At 42.2% G+C, this 25036-nt stretch overlaps 1 pseudogene; it reads right to left on the reverse strand.

The window, feature by feature from the left end:
- Positions 1-7751: 7751 nt before the first annotated feature.
- Positions 7752-21478, reverse strand: LOC138850351 (eukaryotic translation initiation factor 4E-like; annotated as a pseudogene).
- Positions 21479-25036: the final 3558 nt, after the last annotated feature.

Raw genomic sequence — 25036 nt, forward strand, 5'->3', positions numbered from 1 at the left:
TTCCAAAGTACAACTTTTGAATTATAGCAGCTTTTCCCCCCATAACCTCCCTCCCACCCTCAACCCTCCCATCTCCCACTCCCTCTCCCATCCCATTCTTCTTCATGATTCATATTCAATTATCTTTATATACAGAAGACCAACTTAGTATATACCAGGTAAAGACTTCAACAGACTGCACCCACAAAGACACACAAAGTATAGAATACAGTTTGAGTAGTAGTTTTACCATTAATTGTCATAGTACAATGCATTAAGGGCAGAGGTCCTACATGGGGAGCAGGTGCACAGTGACTCCTGTTGTTGGTTTAACAATTGAAACTCTTATTTATGATGTCAGTAACCACGCGAGGCTCTTGTCATGAGCTGCCAAGGCTATGGAAGCCTCTTGAGTTCACTAACTCCAATTTTATTTAGACAAGGCCATATTCAAAGTGGAAGTTCTCTCCTCCCTTCAGAGAAAGATATTGCCTTCTTTGATGGCCCGTTCTTTCCGCTGGGATCTCACTCACAGAGATCTTTCATTTAGGTCATTTTTTGCCACTATGCTTTGGCTTTACATGCCTGTGAAACTCTCATGGGCTTTTTAGCCAGATCCGAATGACTTAAGGACTGATTCTGAGGCCCGAGTGCTAATTAAGGCTTTTACCATTCTATGAGTCTGCGGTGTATCCTGCTTCCCATGTAGGATCATTCTCTCCTTTTTAATTATATCAATTATTAGCAGACATTGGTCTTATTTATGTAATCCCTTTTTTTTTTCTTTTTGGTGCTCGGTTAGATGTCACTGATCAGGGAGAACATATGATATTTGTCCCTTTAGGACTGGCTTATTTAACTCAGCATGTTTTCCAGATTCCTTCATTTTGTTACAAATGACCGGGTTTCATTGTTTTTGACTGCTGTATAGTATTCTAAAGAGCACACGTCCCATAATTTCATTATCCAGTCTACTGTTGATACGCATTTAGATTGATTCCAGGTCTTAGCTATTGTGAATTGAGCTGCAATAAACATTAATGTGCAGACAGCTTGTTTGTTTGCCAATTTCATTTCCTTTGGGTAAATTCCAAGGAGTGAGATGGCTGGGTTGAATGGTAGGGTTATATTCAGGTTTCTGAGGAATCTCCAGACTGACTTCCATACTGGCTTTACCAGTTTGCATTCCTACCAACAATGGGTTAGTGTCCTTTTTCCCCACATCCTCACCAGCATCTGTTTTTGGTAGATCTCTGAATGTGAGCCATTCTAACCGGGGTGAGGTGAAACCTCATTGTGGTTTTGATCTGCATTTCCCTGATTGCTAGTGATCTTGAACATTTTTTCATGTGTCTGTTGGCCATTTGGATTTCCTCTTTTGAAAAATGTCTATTGAGGTCCTTGGCCCATCTCTTAAGTGGATTGTTTCTTTTGTTGTCATGGAGTTTCTTGATCTCTTTGTAGATTCTGGTTATTAATCCTATATCTGTTGCATAGTTTGCAAATATTTTTTCCCATTCTGTCGGTTGCCTCTTCACTTCCCTGACTGTTTCTTTTGCAGTACAGAAACTTCTCAAGTTGATGCAATCCCAAATGTTAATTTCGGCTTTGACTGCCTGTGCTTCTGGGGTGTTTTCCAAGAAGTCTTTGCTGGTGCCTATATCTTAGATGTTCTCTAATAATTTGATGGTGTCAGGTCGTAGATTTAGATCTTTAATCCACATTGAGTAGATTTTTGTGTAAGGTGAAAGGTAGGGGTCTTGCTTCATGCTTCTGCATGTGGAAATTCGATTTTCCCAGCACCATTTTTTGAATAGACTGTCCTTACTCCAGGGATTGGTTTTGGATCCTTGATCAAATATAAGTTGGCTGTAGATGTTTGGATTGATTTCTAGTCTTTCTATTCTGTTCCATTGGTCTATCCATCTGTATCTGTACCAGTACCATGCTGTTTTGATTACAACTGCCCTGTTTGTCCTGAAATCTGGTATTGTGATGCCTCTGGCTTTGTTTATGTTATACAATATTGCTTTAGCTATTCGAGGTTTCCTGTGTCTCCATATGAATTTCAGCATCATTTTTTCCAGATCTGAGAAGAACGTCTTTGGTATCCTGATTGGAATTGCATTAATCTACAGATTGCTTTTGGGAGAATGGACATTTGATTATATTGAGTCTTCCAACCCATGAGCATGGAAGATTTTTCCATTTTTTGGTATTTTCGTCTATTTCTTTCTTTAAGTTTTTGTAATTCTCATTATAGAGATCTTTAACATCCTTGGTTAAGTTTATTCCAAGGTATTTCATTGTTTTTGTGGCTATTGTGAATGGGATTGATCTTAGAAGTTCTTTCTCAGCTGTGGCATTGCCTGTGTATACAAAGGCTGTTGATTTTTGTGCATTGATTTTATATCCTGCTACTTTGCCAAACTCTTCTGTGAGTTCCAGTAGCCTCTTAGTAGAGTTCTTTGGATCCCCTAGATAAAGAATCATATCATCTGCAAAGAGAGATAGTTTGGTTTCTTCCTTCCCAATTTGTATCCCTTTAATTTCTTTTTCTTGCCTAATGGCTCTGGCTAAAACTTCCAGAACTATATAGAATAGCAGTGGTGAGAGTGGGCATCCCTGTCTGGTACCAGACTTCAGTGGAAATGCTTCCAACCTTTCCCCATTCAATAGGATGTTGGCCGTGGGTTTTTCATAAATTGCTTTGATTGTATTGAGGAATGTTCCTTCCATACCCAGTTTGCTTAGAGTTTTCATCATGAAAGGGTGTTGTATTTTATCAAATGCTTTCTCTGCATCTACTGAGATCATCATATGGTTTTTCTTCTGCAGTCTGTTAATATGGTGTATCACATTGATTGTTTTCCACACATTGAACCATCCCTGCATACCAGGGATAAATCCCACTTGGTCTTGGTGGATGATCTTTCAGATATGTTGTTGCATTCTATTGGCCAGAATTTTATTAAGGATTTTTGCGTCTATGTTCATCAGGGATATTGGTCTGTAATTTTCTTTCAATGCTGCATCTTTTTCCGGCTTAGGGATTAAGGTGATGCTGGCTTCATAAAAAGAATTTGGGAGGATTCCCTCTTTTTTGATTGTTCCGAATAGTTTGAGAAGAATTGAAGTTAGTTCTACTTTAAATGTCTGGTAGAATTCAGCAGTGAATCCATCTGGTCCTGGGCTTTTCTTTGTTGGGAGGACCTTTATTATTGATTCAATATCTGACTCGGTTATGGGTCTGTTTAGGTTTTCTATGTCTTCATGGTTCAATTTAAGTAGGTTGTATGTGTCCAGGAATCTATCCATTTCTGATAGATTTTCCTGTTTGCTGGCATACAAGTCCCTGTAGTAATTTCTGATGACTCTTTTTATTTCTGTGGTACCTGTTGTTACATTTCCTTTTTCATCTCTGATTTTATTGATTTGGGTATTTTCTGTTCTTTTTTCAGTTAGTTGGGCCAATGGGGTGTCAATTTTGTTCATTTTTTCAAAGAACCAGCTCTTTGTTTTGCTGATCTTTTGTAATGTGTTTTTGGATTCAATCCTGTTGATTTCTTCTTTGATTTTAATTATTTCTCTTCTCCTACTAGATTTGGGTCTGGTTTGCTGCAGTTTTTCTAGATCCTTGAGATTCATTGAAAGTTCATTTGTTTGGTGCCTTTCCAATTTCTTGATGTAGGCACCTATTGATACAAACTTTCCTCTCAACACTGCTTTTGCTGTATCCCATAAGTTTTGGTATGTTGTGCTGTTATCCTCATTTACTTCCAGAAAGTTTTTGATTTCTCTTTTGATTTCTTCTATGACCCATTGTTCATTCAGGAGCATGTTGTTCAATCTCCATGTGTTTGCGTATGCTCTAGGGATTCCTGAGTTGCTGATTTCCAACTTCATTCCTTTATGGTCTGAGAAGCTGTATGGTATGATTCTAATTCTTTTGAATTTGCCGAGACTTGCTTTATGGCCTAGTATGTGGTCAATGCTAGAGTAAGTTCCATGCACTGCTGAGAAGAACGTGAATTCTTTAAGTGTAGGATGAAAAGTACTGTAGATATCTGTTAGATCCATTTGTTCTACAGTGTTGATTAAATCTGCTGTTTCCTTATTGATCTTCTGACCGGCTGATCTGTCTATTGCTGAAAGTGGAGAATGAAGTCCCCCAATACTATTGTATTGGAGGCTAAGTCTCCCTTGAAGTTCCTTAACATATCTTTTAAATAAACCGGTGCCATGTAATTCGGTGCACATGTATTTATTATAGTTACATTTTCCTGTTGAATTGATCCCTTAATCATTATATAGTGCCCCACTTTGTCTCTCTTAACATTTTTTGTGTTAAAGTTATTTTGTCTGATATTAAAATGGCTATGCCTGCTCTTTTTTGGTTTCTGTTCGCATGGAATATTTTTTCCAACCTTTCACTTTCAGACTGCATGCATCTTTGTTGGAAAGATGTGTTTCTTGTAAGCAGGAAATAGATGGGTTTTGGTTTTTTAATCCATTCAGCCAGTCTGTGTCTTTTAACTGGAGAGTTGAGGCCATTTACATTCAATGTGACTATTGATAAGTAGTGACTTTGTCCTGTTATTTTCCCAAAGATATTTCTAATATATTCTTTGAACTTCCTGTGATCTTTTCCTGAGAGATTTTCTTGCTTTACCTTCTTTCATATTGATGGCCGTGTTTCTCTGTTTCTCTGTGTAGCACATCTTTTAGCATCTTTTGCAGGGCTGGACTAGTGACAAATTCTTTCAATTTCTGTTTGCTATGAAAGGTCTTTATTTCACTTTCATTCACAAATGAGAGCTTTGCAGGATATAATATTCTGGGCTGCATGAGAGTATTTCAGGCATGGAAAGCCAAGACACTCTGGCAAAAAAAAAAAGACCTAAATGAAAGATCTCTGTGAGTGAGATCCCAGTGGAAAGAACAGGTCTTCAAAGAAGGAGGTACCTTTCTCTGCAGGGAGGAGAGAACCTCCATTTTGACTATGACCTTGTCTAAATAATATTAGAGTCGGAGAACTCAAAAGGCTTCCATAGCCTTGGAAACTCATGGGAGATTGCTAATGCCATAAACAGGAGTGTCAATTTGTAAAGTCAACAACAGGAGTCACTGTGCACTTACTCCTCATGTAGGATCTCTGTCCTTAATGTGCTGTACATTGAGATTTAATGCCATAACGAGTACTCAAACAGTATATTTCACTTTGTGTTTCTATGTGGGTGCAAACTGTTGAAATCTTTACTTAATGTATACTAAACTGATCTTCTGTATATATAAATAATTGAAAATAAATCTTTATATGAATGGAAGGGGAGAGAGAGCGGGAAAGGGGAGGGTTGTGGGTGGGAGGGAAGTCATCGGGGGGGGAGGGAGCCAATGTAGTCCATAAGCTGTACTTTGGAAATTTATATTCATTAAATAAAAGTTAAAAAAATATTCTGGGCTGGTAGTTTTTTCTCTTAGTACTTGGGCTACATCTTGCCATTCCCTCCTAGCCTGTAGGGTTTCTGATGAGAAGTCTGCTGTGAGTCTGATTGGAGATCCTCTGAGAGTAATCTGATGTTTCTCTCTTGCACATTTTAGAATCTTTTCTTATGTTTCACTGTGGTGAGTTTGATTACAACGTGTCATGGTGAGGATCTCTTTTGGTCATGTTTATTGGGGGTTCTATGTGCTTCCTGTACTAGGATGTCTCTTTCCTTCTCAAACCCGGGAAGTTTTCTGCTAGTATCTCACTAGAAAGGGCTTCTAATCCTTTTTCTCTCTTCATGCCTTCAGGAACTCCTAGAACCCAAATGTTGGGTTTTTTTAATAGTATCCTGTAGATTCCCAACAATATTTTTTAGATTTCTAATTTCCTCTTCTTTTCTTTGGTTTGATTGTATACTTTCCTGTGCTCTGTCTTCTAAGTCCAATATTCTCTCTTCTGTCTCACTGATTCTGTTTTTAAGGCTTTCAAATGTGTTTGTCATTTGATCTATTGAGTTCTTCATTTCATTTTGGTTTCTCTTCAATATCTCAATTTCATGTTCTACTAAATTTCTCATTTCATTTTGATTCCTCCTTAAGATTTCATTCTCACGAGAATGATTTTCTGTCCTGTCCTGTGTGGATTTCTGTAGTTCATGCATTTGTTTTTGATAACTTCTAAATGTTCTTATCATAAATCTTTTGAGTTCCATTTCTTGCATTTCTTCTATCTCATCTTCATAATCTTGTATTGGAGTATTATGTTCATACGGGAGCATCATGATATCTTCCTTGTTCTTGTTTCCTTGGTTTCTGCATTTGTTGTTTGGCATTGTTTGGCATTGTGGAGCTATTCTTTGGTTTCTTTTTCTTTTTTTTTTTTTCACTGTGGTGGCTTTTCTCGTTATACTATGATTCTAGATTAAGTGGACTATCTGCTTTTGGTGAATCTCTAGAGGCTTGTGGTGTGTGTGGCCAGAAAGATCTTTTCAGTTCTTCAGGATTAAGGGTGTGCCAAAGGTGACACACCCAGGTTTGGTGTGGTAAATCTGCTCTCTCTAATTCTGGAAGAGTTTCCTCTGCAGTTTTTTCCTTAACTTTTCCCTGAGGCTACAGTATCTCCACTTTTTTATTAAATTATCTTTTCCTGGACTATCAGTGAGCTCCCTCCCTATTCCAACATCTTGGAGCCCTCTGTTACTTTTTTATAATCCACAATTGTGTTTAAGAAACCACACAGGCCGGCGCCGCGGCTCACTAGGCTAATCCTGCGCCTAGCGGCGCCAGCACACCAGGTTCTAGTCCCGGTCGGGGCGCCGGATTCTGTCCCGGTTGCCCCTCTTCCAGGCCAGCTCTCTGCTGTGGCCAGGGAGTGCAGTGGAGGATGGCCCAGGTGCTTGGGCCCTGCACCCCATGGGAGACCAGGAAAAGCACCTGGCTCCTGCCTTCGGATCAGCGCGGTGCGCCGGCCGCAGCGCGCCAGCCGCGGCGGCCATTGGAGGGTGAACCAACGGCAAAGGAAGACCTTTCTCTCTGTCTCTCTCTCTCACTGTCCACTCTGCCTGTCAAAAAATAAAAAAAAAAAATAAAATAAAAAAATAAAAAAAGAAACCACACAAACATAGATCACTGATTTGAATGAAATGCATTAATTTGTAGCAAAGCTTTGTAGTTAGAAAAAAAAATATCAAAGAACATGCAAAATTAATGTTTACTCCACCTTTGTGTCATATTTTTGGATGCTTCATCAATATCACACGAGGAAAAAACAAAAGCAAATCAAATGGAAAACTGAAATCAGAATCACTAAGGTTATCAAATAGGGAAACAAATAAATTAAAATCTAACAGCCATCAGCAAAAGGACAGCAGAAATGATGCTATAAAAGAAACAAGAAAAACTGCTACCCAAACAGTATGCATCATACTCTTGCAAACCAGCAAAATATGCTCCTTCATACAATAGAACACAAACAATATTTTTCTGTAAGTCATAGAAATGCAAGTTCTTTTTTTTCAATATTGTGAATGGGTAAAATGTGCTTGTATAATTCTACTAAACTGTTATAGGGTGGGCCAGGAACACATAAGGATTGTGATAATCATGTATACATCAAAGAATTTTATACTCTAGCCAAAATGAAAAAAAAATGAACCCAGAAGTACAAGGCAAAGGCAAATGAGACTTCTCTTATATCTTAGCAACATTTAGATGGACAAAGATGGAAATCAAATTTAAATGCAGTCTACTCTGCTTTTGAAGAGGTTTTGGTTCAGCTGCCAGATCTCAACTGCTTGATGCAGTCTCCTATGAGAATACTCAAAAGGTATCTTCCTAAACAACAAACCTATTTTTAGTGGTGGAGCCACTCTTAGTAGCTGTGTCTGCATGGGACTGATAACCAATCACTATCTTTGGAGGAAGTCCTAACCTTTCCTTGAATACCCTCCCTATATGTGTAACAGCATCTCTGTTTCCACATTCAGTAGTCCATATTGCCACTTTATCACCTTTAGCTCTAACATTGACAACAGCTCCACATACATCATCACTGTAGTCATCAAAAGATTCTCCAATAAGGTACAGCAGTGTCTCTAACCAAAAGCGATTGAGGTCACATCATCTCTGCTGCTGTTTTGTTTAATAATTAGCCATCGTCCTCCCCATTTGTTTTTCTCATCTTCCCACATAGGCTCAATGCCATCCTTAAAAAGTGAGTAGTCACAGCCAGCAATTCAATTACTAGACAACTAGATATGGTTCTACAGAGCCCAAAAGTCTGCAACAGTATCAAACTTAGAGATTAGCCAAAGATTTTCTTGCCAAGTTTTGCTTCTATCATTTTTAAAAAACCAGAACACCCATCTATTCTGCCAAGGATGTTTAATATAGTGTTCTGCGTTAGCAATCTCCTAATTAGATTCTGTTTTCTCCTCTTCTGTGGGAAGGGGGTTACGAGTTGGGGCGGTTTCCTGGTAATGAAGGTCTAGAACTGGTTCCAGAGTGTCAAAGGTTTTCTAGTTGCTAATACACTAATAATATCCATTGCTAACAATATCCATTGTGAATTTGAGAGATTGTCTTACAAATGTGACATTTCTAAAACAGTTCCACAGTCGCCATCTTAGATCCATCAGTGTCCGGATTTTTTTTTTGAAATATTTATTTATTTATTTGAAAGGCAGACTTACAGAGAGGCAGAAGCAGAGAGAGAGAGAGAGAGAGAGAGAGAGAGAGAGAATCTTCCATCCACTGGTTCACTTCTCAAATGGCCACAATGGCTGGGAGTTTCTTCTGGGTCTCCCACGTGAGTACAGGAGCCCAAGGACCTTAACCATCTTTTTGCTGCTTTCCCAGGCCATAGCAGAGAGCTGAATTGGAAATGGAACAGCCAGGACTCAAACCGGCACCCATATTGGATGCCGGCACTGCAGGCAGCGGCTTTACCTGCTACACCACAGCACCGGCCCCTGTTCTGAATTTTAATATCGAAATTTCTTCTCTCTCCTGGCTGGCTCTGACTGGTCAGGAAATATTAACATTTTTAATAGCTGGCTTCAGAAATGATTTTAGAAAAGGAGCTAATTTGCTTAAGTGGAAAAAAAATCTGTTGAAAATACTTAGAGTAGAAGATGAGATGTCAGGATCTAACTTTAGGTGGAACCCCTTCCCTAGATCTCCAGGGGTAGATGGAGCAAGAGGCTGGAGGTGGAGCCAGAATATGATTCACCTCCCATGACCTCCACGTTTTTAGTGAACTGACATATAACAGAGCACTCAGAAGATGATAAAGATGTGGCTGCTCTACCAGGATGACTCTGGAGATTAGCAAGAATCCTGGAGACAGATGTTCTACCCAGCTTCCCCCCTTGAATACCAAGAGCTTTGCTGCTGTCCCAGATCCTCGGGGATATGGCCACCACCCAACAATTTCCATGCTCTTCCATCAGCAAACTCAACATGACGTTGAACACTGCCTGAGGCATTATCAAATATGACAAACTATTGCATGAAAAATGGAGCTAATTGTGTGGACCTCCCCCATGAACCTCCTGGAAATGGCAACCCAAGAACAGTTACTTTGGTGGAAGACATTCCAGGTACAACTTCAGGAAATGAGAGATGTTTGGTGGCATGGTATCCATGAAGTTCAACGGTGTAGACAACTCTAAAGCATGGAGGAACTATTATAAAATGTACAATTTGGGACATGCTCAATCTGACTTGCCCCAAATGGTAGAGTTAGAAACGTGCCAGGGGATTCCAATTCAATCCCATCAAGGTGGCATGTACCAATGCCATCTCACTAGTCCAGGTGATCAATTTCAGTTCACAATTAATCATAATGATAGATCCAACAGTCAAAGGGATCACATAAACGAGACTAGTGCCTGCCAACACTAACTGATGGAATTAAAAAGGAGAGAACAGCAGACTCATAGAATGGCAGATGTCCTAAATAACACCCTGGCCTCAGAATCAGCTCTTAAGGCATTCAGATCTGGCTAAAAAGTCCATGAGAGTTTCTCAGGCATGGAAAGCCAAGACACTCTGGAAAAAAAGACCTAAATGAAAGATCTCTGCGAGTGAGATCCCAGCAGAAAGAACGGGCCATCAAAGAAGGAGGTACCTTTCTCTGAAGGGAGGAGAGAACTTCCACTTTGACTATGACCTTGTCTAAATAAGATCGGAATTGGCAAATCAAAAGGTTTCCATAGCCTTGGAAACTCATGACAAGAGTCTAGGGTGATTACTGACACCATAAACAAGAGTTTCAATTTGTTAAGTCAACAACAAGAGTCACTGTGCACTTACTCCTCATGTAGGATCTCTGTCCTTAATGTGTTGTACAATGTGAATTAATGATATAACTAGTACTCAAATAGTATTTTACACTTTGTGTTTCTGTGTGGGTGCAAACTGTTGAAATCTTTGCTTAATATATACTAAATTGATCTTAAAGATACTAAATTTATCTTAAAGATAATTGAAAATAAATCTTGATGCAAATGGAATGGGAGAGGTAGCAGGAGATGGGAGGGTTGTGGGTGGGAGGGAAGTTATTGGGGGAAAAGCCATTGTAATCCATAAGCTGTACTTTGGAAATTTATATTTATTAAATAAAAGTTAAAAATTATATCATAAAGTCCCTTTAAAAAATGTAAGCAGAAACAGTACTAATGATGAAGGTGACTGCTTAAAACCCTAGAGGACTCCAACAAACAACAAGTGCTCATGCATATGTAACTCACTCATGTCCCTCATAGATTCACACAGATCCAGAGGCTTCATTCATGCGTGGATGAAAACATCCTTCTACCAGAAATATTCTTCCCGTAGTTATTTACCATGTGAATTCTTTTCTCTGGGGAGCTCTCTTCTTCCTGAAGTTTGTGACAACTTGTTGATAACTTGATGGAGCCAGTGGTTTTTCAATTTCTCAGACTCCCTGCTGACACTATAGAATGCAGGGAGGAAGATGTAGGTAATCTGTGTATCTCTAGGGCTCCTGTTTCCCCAGACTATGCCTATGGAGGTGTTGCAATGAGAAGGAAAATGCAAACTCACTGAGTTTGGAAAGAGCTGCCTATCTCACTCTTCTTTGGCAGACTTACAATGTACATCTGCTAAATAAGGACTGTGGAACCTAGCAATAAGGAAACCTTTGAAATGCCACTCAATCTAATAGCTTCTAAATTTTTCTGAATAATAAATCCTTTCTCAAAGGGTCTTGTGAACCAGTGATTCTGAAGATGTCTGCTTGGAAAACTGCTGCAGAGCCAGGATGGCCAAGGTTTTGTGAACCCCATTCCCTGGCCACCTGCCCACCCCCCCAGTACCTGGTAAACACTCTATAGGAGACTAGAGGCTCCTGTGCTAGCTATAACATCTAGGTCTCATCTCCACACGCGGCAGGTAGCTTCTCCAGACCAGGAATCTATTTTCAGACCAGACATCTATTCACCTCTGACTTCTTGTCTCCAGAGAGGTAGACCTTCTCTCCAGACTGTCCAGAAACTGGCCAGCAGCCCTCAAGACATAATGACCAAGACTTCATATAGCACAGAGGACTTGAGACTCATTCTAAGTGCTGTACATATATTAATCCATGTAATCCTTCTGGAAATGATATGTAGTCCATTTGAGCTGCTGTTCAAATAGTAACCTAGATTGATGGGCTTATAAAGATCTGAAATTTATTTCTCACAATTCTGGAGGCTGGAAGTCCAAAATAAAACTTCTAGCACAGTCAGTTCTTGTGAGGGCCGGAACATCTTCTAGGTTGAAGACAGCTAAGTTTTTTTTTAATTTTTGATTATTCAAAAGCAGAGAGAGAGAGAGAGAGAGATCTTCTACCTGCTGGTGCATTCCCAAAATTCCCACAACAGCCAGGGCTGAGTCAGACTGAAGTCAAAAACCAGGAACTCCATCCTGGTCTCCCACATGTGTGGTGGGGGCATAAATACTTGGGCCATCTTCTGCTGCTATTCCAAGAGTATTAGCAGGGAGCTGGATTGCAAGAGGAGCAGCTGGGTCTTGAACTGTGGTGTGGGTGTCTCAAACAGCAGCTTAACCCACCGGGCCCCGACATCAGCCTTCCACTGAGCAGTTATGTCCTTACGTGGTAGAGGAGGTGAGCTTGTGCTCTTGGATCCTTCTTTGAAGGGCACTGAGTCCATGTTCTGCTGCTATAGCAAAACACTTGAGGCTGGAAACTTAACAAAGACATTTATTTATCTCACAGTTACAGAGGCTCCAGAGCATGGCTCAGCATTGGCTGAGCTCTGGTGAGGGCCTTCTGACTACATCACAGCACAGGAGATTGCAACAGAGATACTCAAGGGCCACAATTGTTCCTTTCATAACCACTCGTTCTCTCAGAAACTGATCAAGGTCCCATGAGAATTACATTAACCCCTTCTGAGGACAATGTTCCAATGACCCTGCCTCTCGAAGGTTCTATCACCTCTCAACATCACCAAGTCTCCAGCACATGAATCGTAACCAAATCATGGCAGTCATTAATCTCTCAGGACATACTCACCTCCCCAAGCCCTCACCACCTAATACCATCACTGTAGGGGAAAGGATTTCTTTTTTTTCTTTTTTTCTTTTTTCTTTTTTTCAAGATTTATGTATTTATTTGAAAGTCAGAGTTACACAGAGAGAGGAGAGGCAGAGAGAGTGAGGTCTTCCATTTGATGGTTTGCTCCCTAATTGGCCACAATGGCCGGAGCTGCACTGATGCAAAACTAGGAGCCAGGAGCTTCTTCCAGGTCTCCCACGTGGGTACAGGGGCCCAAGGACTTGGGCCATCTTCTACTGCTTGCCCAGGCCATACCAGAGAGCTGGATTGGAAGTGGAGAAGCCAGGACGCGAACTGGTGCCCATATGGGATGCCGGCACTTCAGGCCAGGGCGTTAACCCACTGTGCCACAGCACTGGCCCCATGGGGGTAAGGATTTCAACACATGCATTTTGAAGGACACAAACATTCATTCCAAACAAAGATATATATAGATATATAGATACATAATATATAATATATAGATATATAATACATAATATACATTATATATAATACATAATATACATTATTATATATCTTTATATATTTTATATATTATATGTAATATATTAATAATATATATTATATATAATATTATATATATTATTGCAAAAGATGAGCATACAAATTGTTTTGATGATAGTTTTACATGCATGGGAGCCTTTGGAATAAAGGCTCAAAGACCCAGGCTGAACTGTCCACTTTATGCTTAGATTCCATAAAGCATGGACGGTCGTGTAGAAACATAACTGCATGAAAATGGTATGATTTATAATAAAAAGAGAGGGAAAGGAAGTCCTATCTGTTCAGAGTCTTCCTTGTCTCTGTATGGCATTCCTTCCTCCCAGGAGAGGACAGGACCCTTTCTAGGATTTAGGTGTTAGCACCAACAGCCAAACAACATAGGTCAGAGAATTTCATTATGGCAAACTGGCCCAGAGAGATGGGGGAAAGTCAGAGTAACATTCTTGAGTTTTATGGTTGACTTTGGGGAAAAGGGTTCCGGTTTCTATGACTTGCCTTGAAGCCTAATGAGGGTTGAGAGACAGGATGACGAGACAATATCAGAGAAACTTCTTCACCTTGGGGTGTTGTTTCTGAGCCCCAGTAAAGATAAGAGCACCAGCATCTATTGTAGAATTGATATCTGTGATGAGAGGAAAATTCTAAATTTAGAAGATTGATTTACACAAAAGTACTATCACAATTTTTTGTCTTGCTCCTTAAATTATGAAGGTTTCAAACACAAGTAGAGAAATATGTATGAAATACATTTCCTTTTTAGTGACTTACCTAACATTTTTTAATTCAAAATGTACACTCTTCTCTTTGCTCTCCATATCAGCTTAGCATGCACACCAGCATATAGAGTCTTTAGGGGATCAATAGGTACTTTTGAGAGCAGCAAAAATTTGCATTAAGACCCAGCCATTAGCAAGTTCCTGTTTCCATGCTGATCAAGAAATATTATTCTAACTGTGCTACGAAGTCTTGAAATGTAGGAAGTCAGCAGGAAGGAAGCTTTGAAATACTGATCTTCTTAATTTTAAAAATAAATAAATGGGGGGGGCAGCGCTGTGGCCTAGTGGGTAAAGCCACCACCTGCAGTGCTGGCATCCCATATGAGCTCCAGGTACTAGTCCTGGTTGCCCCTCTTCCAGGCCAGCTCTCTGCTGTGGCCCGGGAGTGCAGTGGAGGATGGCCCAGGTCCTTGGGCCCTGCACCCATATGGGAGACCAGGAGGAAGCACCTGGCTCCTGGCTTCGGATCGGTACAGCGCGCCAGCCATAGCGGCCATTCTGGGGGTGAAACAACGGAAGGAAGACCTTTCTCTGTCTAACTCTGCCTGTCGAAAAAAAAAGTTCTAATTATGAAGGAATGATGATGCAAAATATGACTCCTTTATGCATTAATTTTTTAAAAAAATTTTAATAAATAAATAAAGGAGGGTTGGCACTGTGGTATAGCAGGTAAAGCCACCGCCTGCAGTACCAGCATCCCATATGGGCACCAGTTCAAGTCCCGATTGCTCCACTTCCGATCCAGCTATCTGCTAATGCACCTGGGAAAGCAGCAAAGGATGGCCAAAGTCCTTGGGCCCCTGCACCCATGTGGGAGATTTGGAAGAAGCTCCTGGCTCCTGGCTTTGGATTGGCCCAGCCCTGACTGTTGCAGCCATTTGGGGAGTGAACCAGCAGGTGGAAGATCTCTCTCTCTCTCTCTTTCTCTACCTCTGCCTCTCTTTCTCTGTAACTCTGACTTTCAAATAAATAAATAAATCTTTTTTAAAAAGAAAAAAGAAAGAAAGGGTGTTGACAGTTCCTGGAGTAGTAACTATGGTAGTACCTTCCTCAACAAAAGAAATCCAGGGCCAGCACCGCGGCTCACTAGGCTAATCCTCCACCTAGCGGCACCGGCACAGCGGGTTCTAGTCCTGGTCGGGGCGCCGGATTCTGTCCCTGTTGCCCCTCTTCCAGGCCAGCTCTCTGCTGTGGCCAGGGAGTGCAGTGGAGGATGGCCCAAGTGCTTGGGCCCTGCACCCACATGGGAGACCAGGAAAAGCACCTGGCTCCTGCCATCGGATCAGCGCGGTACGCCAGCCGCGGCGGCCATTGGAGGGTGAACCAAAGGCAAAGGAAGACCTTTCTCTCTGTCTCTCTCTCTCACTGTCCACTCTGCCCAGCTGAGGGGAAGGGCAAAGCTGCCTTGGTCACACCGCTCCAGGGCTACTGAAGAAGAACTACGGACATGGGGCCCAGGAATCTGCTTTAGTCAGCTACCTGAATACTTCCAAAAGTGCCAGACTTCCCGCTCTCAGATCTGATGCCCAGAGGAACTGAAAGGCTGACATATCAATTAGCAAAGTTTAATTAATGTCATTTTTCCAGCTTTACTGAGATATGACTGATGAATGATTATGTATAATAAAATAATATATAATATATAATAAAGATTATATACACATTTATATATAAAGGCAAAGTGATTTCACATAAGTATTCCTTGTCTAATGATTCAATGAATGTATCCACAACCTAACTTTGTTCCATTTATGTGTGTGTGGCAAGAACACTGGAGACCTACTCCCTCAGCAAATTTCAAGTTTACACTGTATTATTAACTGTGGTCACCATGCCGGATATTAGATCTTAACTTACTTTTCTTCTAGTTGAAAGATTGCACCTTTTAATAAATATCTCCCTATTTCTCCTATCTCTGGACCCCTGACAATCACCATCCTACTCTCTGTTGCTGTAAATGCAACTTTCTTTTGTAGATTCTGCATCTTAGCAATATTGCCCTTTTTTAATCTTGTTCCTTTCACTTAGCATAATGTACTTCAAGTTCATCCATGTTGTCCCAAATGGCAGCACCGACATGGCTTGACTGAGTAGTCAGTTAACATTTACGTGAGCTGAAATTCTTGTATCCCTGCAGTGTAATACTATCTCTGTAACTGTGGGCTTATAACCCTCACCTTCTCATGCTCCTGCTGAATCCAGGACCACGGTACATGCTCAGACCCCCTCCCATTTGTATGTCCAATTGGGGTACTAACTCCTTTCTTATAAACAGGTGGAAGGCTGGAGAGAAAGCCCTCTTTCCACCACAGACCACTGTCAGATGGACCTCTCCCACTCTGTGGGTGTTGCTCTCTCTTGTTCATGGACATCTGTTCGGCCCACTCCTGTTGTGTATTTCTCTGTGTGGGGCAGCATGAATGTGTGTTTATTCCCCCACTGCTAAATAAATTCTGTTCCTATTTGCAAAAGATACCAGTCTCTATCTATTAGTGTGTCTATGAGGGTGACAAGAACCTGGATTGGAAATTAATATATTCATGGCCTTCTTTTTTAAGGATGACTACTATCCTATTCTGTATATACACCACATTTTCTCTATCTACTCACTTATCTGTGGATACCAGTGTTGTTCCCACGACTTGACTACATGAATAACACTGCAATGGACGTGGGGGCACAGACAGTTCTTCGAGATACTGATGTCATTTCCTTTGGAATTGCATCACAGGAGCGAAGAGGTGTGATACCCTTCCTCCTCGTCCTAAGGACATTCCTGTAAGGAAAGACAAGGGGTGGGGGAAGGAGGGAGGGAGAGAGAGAGAGAGAGAGAGAGAGAGAGAGAGAGAGGCAAAACAGGTTCCTGTAAGCAAAGGGTTTGTTTTGTTTTGTTTTGTTTTTGACAGGCAGAGTGGACAGTGAGAGAGAGAGACAGAGAGAAAGGTCTTCCTTTGCTGTTGGTTCACCTTCCAATGGCCGCCGCAGCCGGCGCACTGCGCTGATCCGATGGCAGGAGCCAGGTGCTTCTCCTGGTCTCCCATGCGGGTGCAGGGCCCAAGCACCTGGGCCATCCTCCACTGCACTCCCTGGCCACAGCAGAGAGCTGGCCTGGAAGAGGGGCAACCGGGACAGAATCCGGCGCCCCGACCGGGACTAGAACCCGGTGTGCCGGCACCGCAAAGCGGAGGATTAGCCTATTGAGCCACGGCGCCGGCCTAGCAAAGTTTTATGTGACACAACAGCCTTCAGAAATAAAAACCCAAAGACTGAGGGAGAACGGATCATTTTTATGCCTAAGTTGGATGAGCCACGGAAAGTCTTGTAGAAATGTTATGGATAACGGCCTGTGTGGCCGGGTTCTTCCTGGCTGCTGTGTGAGGGATGTCTTCCCCCAGGTATACGGCAATGCATTCTGGAATGAGGTCTCACAATCAGACAAGGTAGGTCAGGAGATTTCTTTAAAGCACAGCTTTTACGCAGAAAGATGGGGAAGGTTACAGCAATATTTCTAGTCTGTGACCAGCCTTGGGGAAGAATTCTAGTTTTTATGAGTAGCTTCCAGGAAAAAAGAGAGGAGAGAGAAAAACAGGATGTCAGAAAGACACTTTGCTTCTTTTCCAATACTCAATTCTAAGCACTCAGTATAACAAAGTACTCATTTTCTGAGCCCCAGCATTGCCCAGAAGTGGGATTGCTAAATCACATGGCAGTTCAGTATTTAATTTGTTGAGGAATCCCTATTCCTTGTTCTGTAATATCTGTACCAATTGACATTGCCATCAACAATGTGCAAGGGTTTCCATTTCTCCACATTCTCACCAACACTTAACTCTTTTTGATCAGAGCCATCTTAACAGATGGGAGGAGCTGTCTCATTGTGATTTTGATTTGCATTTCCCTGATCACTACTGATGTTGAGAACTTTTCCTCTATCTGTTGACCACTTGTTTGTCTTCTTTAGAAAAATGGCTGATGGAATCCTTTGCCCATTTCTTAATCACATTATTTGATTTTTGGATATGATGCCAATAGCACAGGCAGCAAAAGCAAAAATTAACAATTGGGACTGCATCCAATTTTTAAAATTCTGTACAGAAAAGTAAGTAATTGATGCAATGAAAAATCAGCTTAAAGAAGAGTAGAAAATATTTGCAAACCGTATATCTGATAAAGAGTTAATAGTCAGCCGGCGCTGCGGCTCAACAGGCTAATCCTCCTCCTTGCGGCGCCAGCACACACACCAGGTTCTAGTCCCAGTCGGGGTGCCAGATTCTGTCCCGATTGCCCCCCTTCCAGGCCAGCTTTCTGCTGTGGCCAGGGAGTGCAGTGGAGGATGGCCCAAGTGCTTGGGCCCTGCACCCCATGGGAGACCAGGAGAAGCACCTGGCTCCTACCTTCGGATCAGCACGGTGCGCCACCGGCCATTGGAGGGTGAACCAACGGCAAAAGGAAGACCTTTCTCTCTCTCTCTTTCTCTCTCACTGTCCCACTCTGCTCTGCCTGTCAAAAAAAAAAAAAGAGTTAATAGTCAAAGTACGTATGAAACTCATACAACCCAAAGCCAATGCCATTCCTATGAACTAGCTTCCCTTACAAAATTAAGTAGACCAAGGGAAAAAGCTCTATAATGATAGCTCCATGGAAAAAAATAATAATAATAAAACCAAGCCTAGAATTTAGAGGAGTCCTGGGTTTTTATTTGTTTTTGTTTTATTTCAAGGCAAACCCACTGAAGAAAATTTACCATTCATTAGGAATTTTTCTTGAGACCCCGGATGCCCACACCTTGGTAAAGGCAATTCTTTGTCTTTAACGTTCTGTACTGCTTTTAGTACATTAAGGGCATTACTTTCCAAGGGCTACAGGGAGATGTTTTTTATAGGTCCAGTAAATCACAGGATAAGAACTAATTGAAACTTGCTTGCTATACCTTTGTGGGCTGAATCTTGCAACAGGAAAGCAATCAGCCAGCAATTAAAATGCTAATACAGGGCTCACCCCAGTTGGGTGCTCTTGCCAAAATGCAATGGGCAGCTCCAGTAGAATTCAGAACAGTCAGCCTGGACTGGACATTAATTCAGATGCCATCGATTTATCAGAGTTGCAAATAACACTATAGGAGACATTTTGCCAATGGAAATTAACAATAACAGCAATAAAAATAAAGAAATTATATGATGCAAGCCAAAGTATTCTCAAAGATCTGAATTTAGTCAGCTCAGTTGCTAAACACCAATAAAACCAGCGTCTTGGGTTCAAACCCCAAGGCTTGCTTTCCTGTGTTCCCAACCCATGGGCAAAAGACTCAAGTACCACACACAGAGATTCAGGACATCAGAAATGTAACTGACACATGTAAAAGTGGGTCCATCTTGTGAATTCTGGGGTTGAACTTGCCTCATTTCAAATCCTGGTTCTGCCAATTGCTAGCTCTTGATCTTTAGCAAGTTATTTCACGGCTATCTGTAGAAAGATATTAACAATACCTAACTCATAAAGTTATCGTGAGAGTTGGAAATGTTAACGGAGAGCAGTCAACACAGTGCAGGTACAGACTGATTGTTGATACAGTGAATTACTATCCCTGCTACCACTGTTAGTCTCTACAAACTCACCCTCACATACTCTGGATTCCGGCCCTCGCCACTGACCCTGCGTATGCTCTTGGGTCTTATCTCCAACTCGTCCACTATTACGTCATTGGGACTCTCAACTCCACTGTACCCCTGCACCCCTGCTTGCTGTCTTAGGGCTATCCCTGCACACCACGCTCCACAGTCATGGCCATATCCACATGGCCCTACATGGGCTTTGGCTCTGGAGTCCAATTTCCCAGGCAGGAGGTTCAACATATTCCTACAAAATGTCCCTCCTGCTGAGGGGAACTTGAGAGTAACATATTTACATAAACTCCGCTTCGATTCTGCCAGAAAAGAGAGCCCATTATAAGGGAAGCATCAGAGTAAGTCTTATTTGGGGACCTTTTTGTAGTTTTCCACTCTGGTTTGGACTTGCAGTAAACAGGACCACACCCTCAACACACACACACACAAAGATGGCCGTATCCTGACTCCCAGAACCTGAAATTATGTAACCTTATGTGACAAAGAGGCAGTGCAGTTCTGGCTAAATCAAGGATCTTGATATAGAGAGGCTCTTTTCAATTATCCCAATGAGTTGGTACAGCTGCTATATGGTCATGTTTTGAATGACATTTGATAAACATTGGTTTGTGGGGCCAGCGCTGTGGGCATAGGGGGTAAAGCCATCACCTACAGTGCCAGCATCCCATGTGGACACCAGTTCGAGTCCCGGCTGTTCCACTTCCTATCCAGCTCTCTGCTGTGGCCTGGGAAAGCAGTGGAGGATGGCCCAAGTCCTTGGGCCCCTGCACCCAAGTGGGAGACCCGGAAGAAGCTCCTGGCTCCTGGCTTCAGATCAGGGCAGCTCCTGCTGTTGCAGCCATCTGGGGAGTGAACCAGCAGGTGGAAGACCTTTCTCTCTCTTTCTGCCTCTGCCTCTCTATAACTCTGCCTTTCAAATAAATAAATACATCTTTTTAAAAAAAAATTGGTTTGTGACTCTGGAAAGAGTTTTTCTAGAGAAATTTTCAAGAGTGAGAATGTGGAGAATAGAATAAATCAGATGACACAAATATATAGAAACTTCCCTTTTTTGCTTACTGTTTTCAGTTGATTTGTGTTCTCCAAAAAGATATGAAGTCCTAACATCATTTCCCCTGCCGCATACCCATGAATAGGATCTGATTCATAAATAGGGTCTTTGCAGATATGATCAAGCTAAGATGAGAACTTGCTGGATTAGTGTAGGTCTCAAATCAGTGGCTGGAATTCCTTTAAGGAAAGATTGATTTGAAGACTGCTATGGTCTGAATATGATTTGTCCCCACTGAGCTCATGCAGGAGTTTAATCCCTAAAGTTATGTTAACAGTTTTAAGATGGAGGGAATTTGATAAATCTGTAGTGTTTAGAGCTGGGGTCTCAGGAAGGAGATTAGGATAGATTAGGTCATCAGTACGGAGCTCCCATATTAAGTCCTGATGGCTTTATTGGGGGTGTGGGGGAGAAAGAGGATGCACACCCTTCTGCCACGATGTGATGCAGCGAAGAGGGGCCCTTGCTAAAGCCTGCAGTGTGCTGTTTGGACCTTGAGCCTCCAAAACCATGGGCCAAAATAAACCTCTTTTCTTTATAAATCAGCCTGCCCCATGTATTTTGTTAAAGTCCTGAAAAATGACTAATACAGAAAAAGACACAGAGAGAGTCACGGGATGACAGAGGCAGAAATTTTAGCGATCTGTCCACAAGCCAAGAAATGCCAAGGACTGATCATATCCAGTGCAAGTTGGAAGAGGCAAGGAAGGACCCTTTCCTTGGTCCTTCAAAGAGAGCACAACTCTGATGATACTTCTGTCTCCAAATGTCTAGCCTCCAGAACTATGAAAGAATAAATATGTGTCACTTTAAGTCACCAAGTTTGTGGTACTTTATACTGGCAGTGCTAGGAACTCACATATTTACCAACTGAAGACTTTGAGGTTGCAAATCTTGGATGCAACTGATTCAAGCTGAAGTTTCCAGTGTCCACTTCTCCTTGAGCAAAAGAAGCAACAGCAGTCATGGCTGACTACATGTCCAAGCCACCCTAAAAGCTGGTAAGGGGCACCCTAGATTCATAACCCTGCTGAATCCAACCAGAAAATGATGGAAGGCAGTCTTCTTAGTTGAAGAGAAATAACTCACAGGAAAGCAGCTTAATGGTGCAGAAACACAGCTGATGACTTTCTCCTTAATACCCTAACCTCATCCCACTCCACTTCTTGACAAACCAGAATCGACTAGACCCTTGGGGAGACGGTGTAGACAGCACATATTTTTCACCAACCAGTAGCCACGGGCACATTTTTCAACATCTCTGTCCTAGATTTCCTCTTCCAAAAAGCAGAAGCATAGTTATGGCTCTGTCTGCCCACAGCCTTGTTATCAAAACCAGATGATAGTGTTTTACTCTGCCATTTGTTATTTGATTTTTTTCATCCTGTGTACTCTGGGAAGTTCTGAGGGGCAAAAAAGAACTACAATTAGAGATGGTGATGGAGAAATCATGGGTCTGCTACCTGACAAAGAAAGTTGTATGCAACTTTCGGTCCAGACTTGTGATTTGACTCCACTGTGAGTTTTCCATCTTCCTTCCTCAGCCTAAGCCATGTACCTCAGTGTTTCCTCCCTCTGGGTCCCACAACACCAGCAATGTTTTAATCAGGGAGATGCCAGAGATGATGATGGGAGATAGTGTCAGGTTTGGCAGGAGCCACTGGGAGAGTCCCACTACAGAGCAGTGAAGAGACCAAACACCAGCACCTTCTCATCCTGCTCACCTCCCGGGGGCCCACGTTTCTCCCACCCTACTTTGAGGCACATTTTGTAACCCTTTGTTATAGAGGTGTTATATAAGTAGTAACTCGTGACTAATACTTTAGTGATAACAAGGTCTGATTCCTCCTACTCTACTTGTTCAGGAAAGCTTCTCCGAGGTGCTAACACTCTCTGTCCTTTTGTCTGAGTTTCATGGGAGATGTTGTACAAGTCCCTTTTTCCTGGCAATAACCCACAGGTCACTTTTCCTTGGACAGTGATAAGTACAATGCAACCCCAGAGAAGCTTAGCTCCAAAGGAAGACACATCACTCTGGAACTTCTGGCCAACCAAACACAAAACCACACTTCTCTCACTTATGATGTTGGTTCACTTATATCTCTCCTGCTCCTTACCTGAACAGTTAGATTTTTTTAGGCAAAGGAATACAACTGTCTTTGTGTTCCCCTTAAACTTTATTTTTCTGGGGTTAGCAGATCATTAAAGCCAACTGAGATAATTTAGAACCTTAATTCTATCATCTACCATTTTAGCTATCACCAAGAAACTTCATATTACCCAAAACATTCTCAATGTCTTTAAGTCTTTTTACTGAAATGTAAATTTAGTCTAAGGCCATACCAACCTGAACATGCCAGATCTTGTCTGAAATGTAAATTTAAAATATGTTATCTAAAAAAAAAAAAAAAATAGGCCGGCGCCACGGCTCAATAGGCTAATCCTCCACCTGTGGCGCCAGCATACCAGGTTCTAGTACCAGTCAGGGCGCCAGATTCTGTCCCGGTTGCCCCTCTTCCAGGCCAGCTCTCTGCTGTGGCCCGGGAATGCAGTGGAGGATGGCCCAAGTGCTTGGGCCCTGCACCTGCATGGGAGATCAGGAGAAGCACCTGGCTCCTGGCTTCGGATCAGCGAGGTGCGCTGGCTGCAGCAGCCATTGCAGGGTGAACCAACGGCAAAGGAAGACCTTTCTCCCTGTCTCTCTCTCTCACTGTCTACTCTGCCTGTACAAAAAAAAAAAAAAAAAAAGAAAAGAAAGAAAGGTAGAAAGAAGAAAGGTGGGAGGGAGGGAGGGGGGTGGGAGGGAGGGAAGAAGTGAGGAAGGGAATATCATTATGTTCTTAGACATGTATCTACGAATCATATTGAATCTGTTAAAATTAATTAAAATTAAAAATGAAATTAAAAATATTTCTCAATGTCTGCACACAAATTATCCATAAAAGACAAAATGAAGGAAGAATATCCCTCCACAGTGTTAGGGCTCCATTCAGCACTACTTCTTCTGTATGTTTTTTTAAAGATTTATTTTTTTTATTTGAAAGACAGAGTTAGAGAGAGAGGTAGAGACAGAGAGAGAGATGTCTTCCATCCACTAACCTAACCATAAGAATAAATCTGTATCCAGGAAAGCTGCTTTTACAATTGTAGCTTCTTGGGGTTGGTGCTGTGGTGCAGCAGGTTAAAGCCCCAGCCTGCAGCTCTGGCATCCCGGTTCGAGTCCCAGCTGCTCCACTTCCGATCCAGCTCTCTGCTATGGCCTGGGAAACAGTAGAAGATGGCCCAAGTCCTTGGGCCTCTGCACCCATGTGAGAGACCTGGAAGAAGCTCCTGGATCCCAGCTTTGGATCAGCTCAGCTGTGGCTGTTATGATCATCTGGGGAGTGAACCAGTGGATGGAAGACCTCTCTCTCTAGCTCTACCTCTTTCTGTAACTCGGCACTCACAGCTTTTTACAGGTGCAAATATTTCTCCATCAGCATCTTTAATCATTTCAAACAGAAATTATAAAAATCTAGGGAAAAGAGAAATATCCAGCAACAAAAATTGATATGTGAACCAAATAACAACTCAGAAGCAGGTGTTTGGCATAATACTAAGAAACCACTTGGGATATTCACATCTCATATCAGACTATCTGGGTTCAAGCCCTGGCTGCACTCCCTGCTAGTGTGCACCTCTGAGAGAATAGATGATGGTTCAAGTACCTGGGTCCCTGCCACTCACATGGGAGATTTAGGTTAAGCCTCTGCTCCTGACTTCAGCCTGGTCCAACCCTGGCTGTTGCAGACATTTGGGGAGTGGACCAGGGGATGAGGATGGGACATCTCTCTCTCTCCCTCTCTCTCTCTCTCTCTCTCTTTCTCTCTCTCTTCTCTCCTCTCTCTCTCTCTCCCTCTCTCTCTCTCCACCTGCCTTAAAGATAAAACACATTTTTAACTTTTTGAAGACTATAATTGAGAAAAGAGGAAAGATATCAAGGTATCAGAGGCTGGCACATCAAGTATGAAGTCCTGAGGGAGAGGACTCTTGTTGAGGTCTTGAGGGAAGTCCCATTTCTAATCTCCAAAAACCCTGCTCTCCAGAAGATCTTCTCCGTACCTGGTACCAAGAAAATTCCTCAGTCTGACGCATGAAGTTACTGCCCATTCTGGCACATGCCCTCCTCTGGGTGCCACCCCCACCCCACACACAAACCCCTTGCTGTCAGATAGAGGATCTCCTCAGACCAAAGCCATGTTTCCATTGTGGTCGCTCCAGTCCTTGCCTTCACATCAGGTACATGCTCTATAAAGGCTTGAGCGGAGGCAAGAGAACAAATCCCAGGCGTCCTCCTCCCCCTGTGGAAATCTCAGCTTTGCAACCTCTCCATAGGAGCCGTGGGAGCCAAACTGCTCAACTCATACCTGAGGAGTATCTTATGAGTCCGTCACTTCTAGACTCAGCTGGTTCAGTGCATATCAATAGGGCAGGTGTAGGAGCCAGGCAAACTGAGGAACATGGCTACACATGGACAGAGAAGCAG

The sequence above is a fragment of the Oryctolagus cuniculus genome, chromosome 7 (assembly GCF_964237555.1).
Source record: "Oryctolagus cuniculus chromosome 7, mOryCun1.1, whole genome shotgun sequence".
In the NCBI taxonomy this organism is placed as follows: domain Eukaryota; kingdom Metazoa; phylum Chordata; class Mammalia; order Lagomorpha; family Leporidae; genus Oryctolagus; species Oryctolagus cuniculus.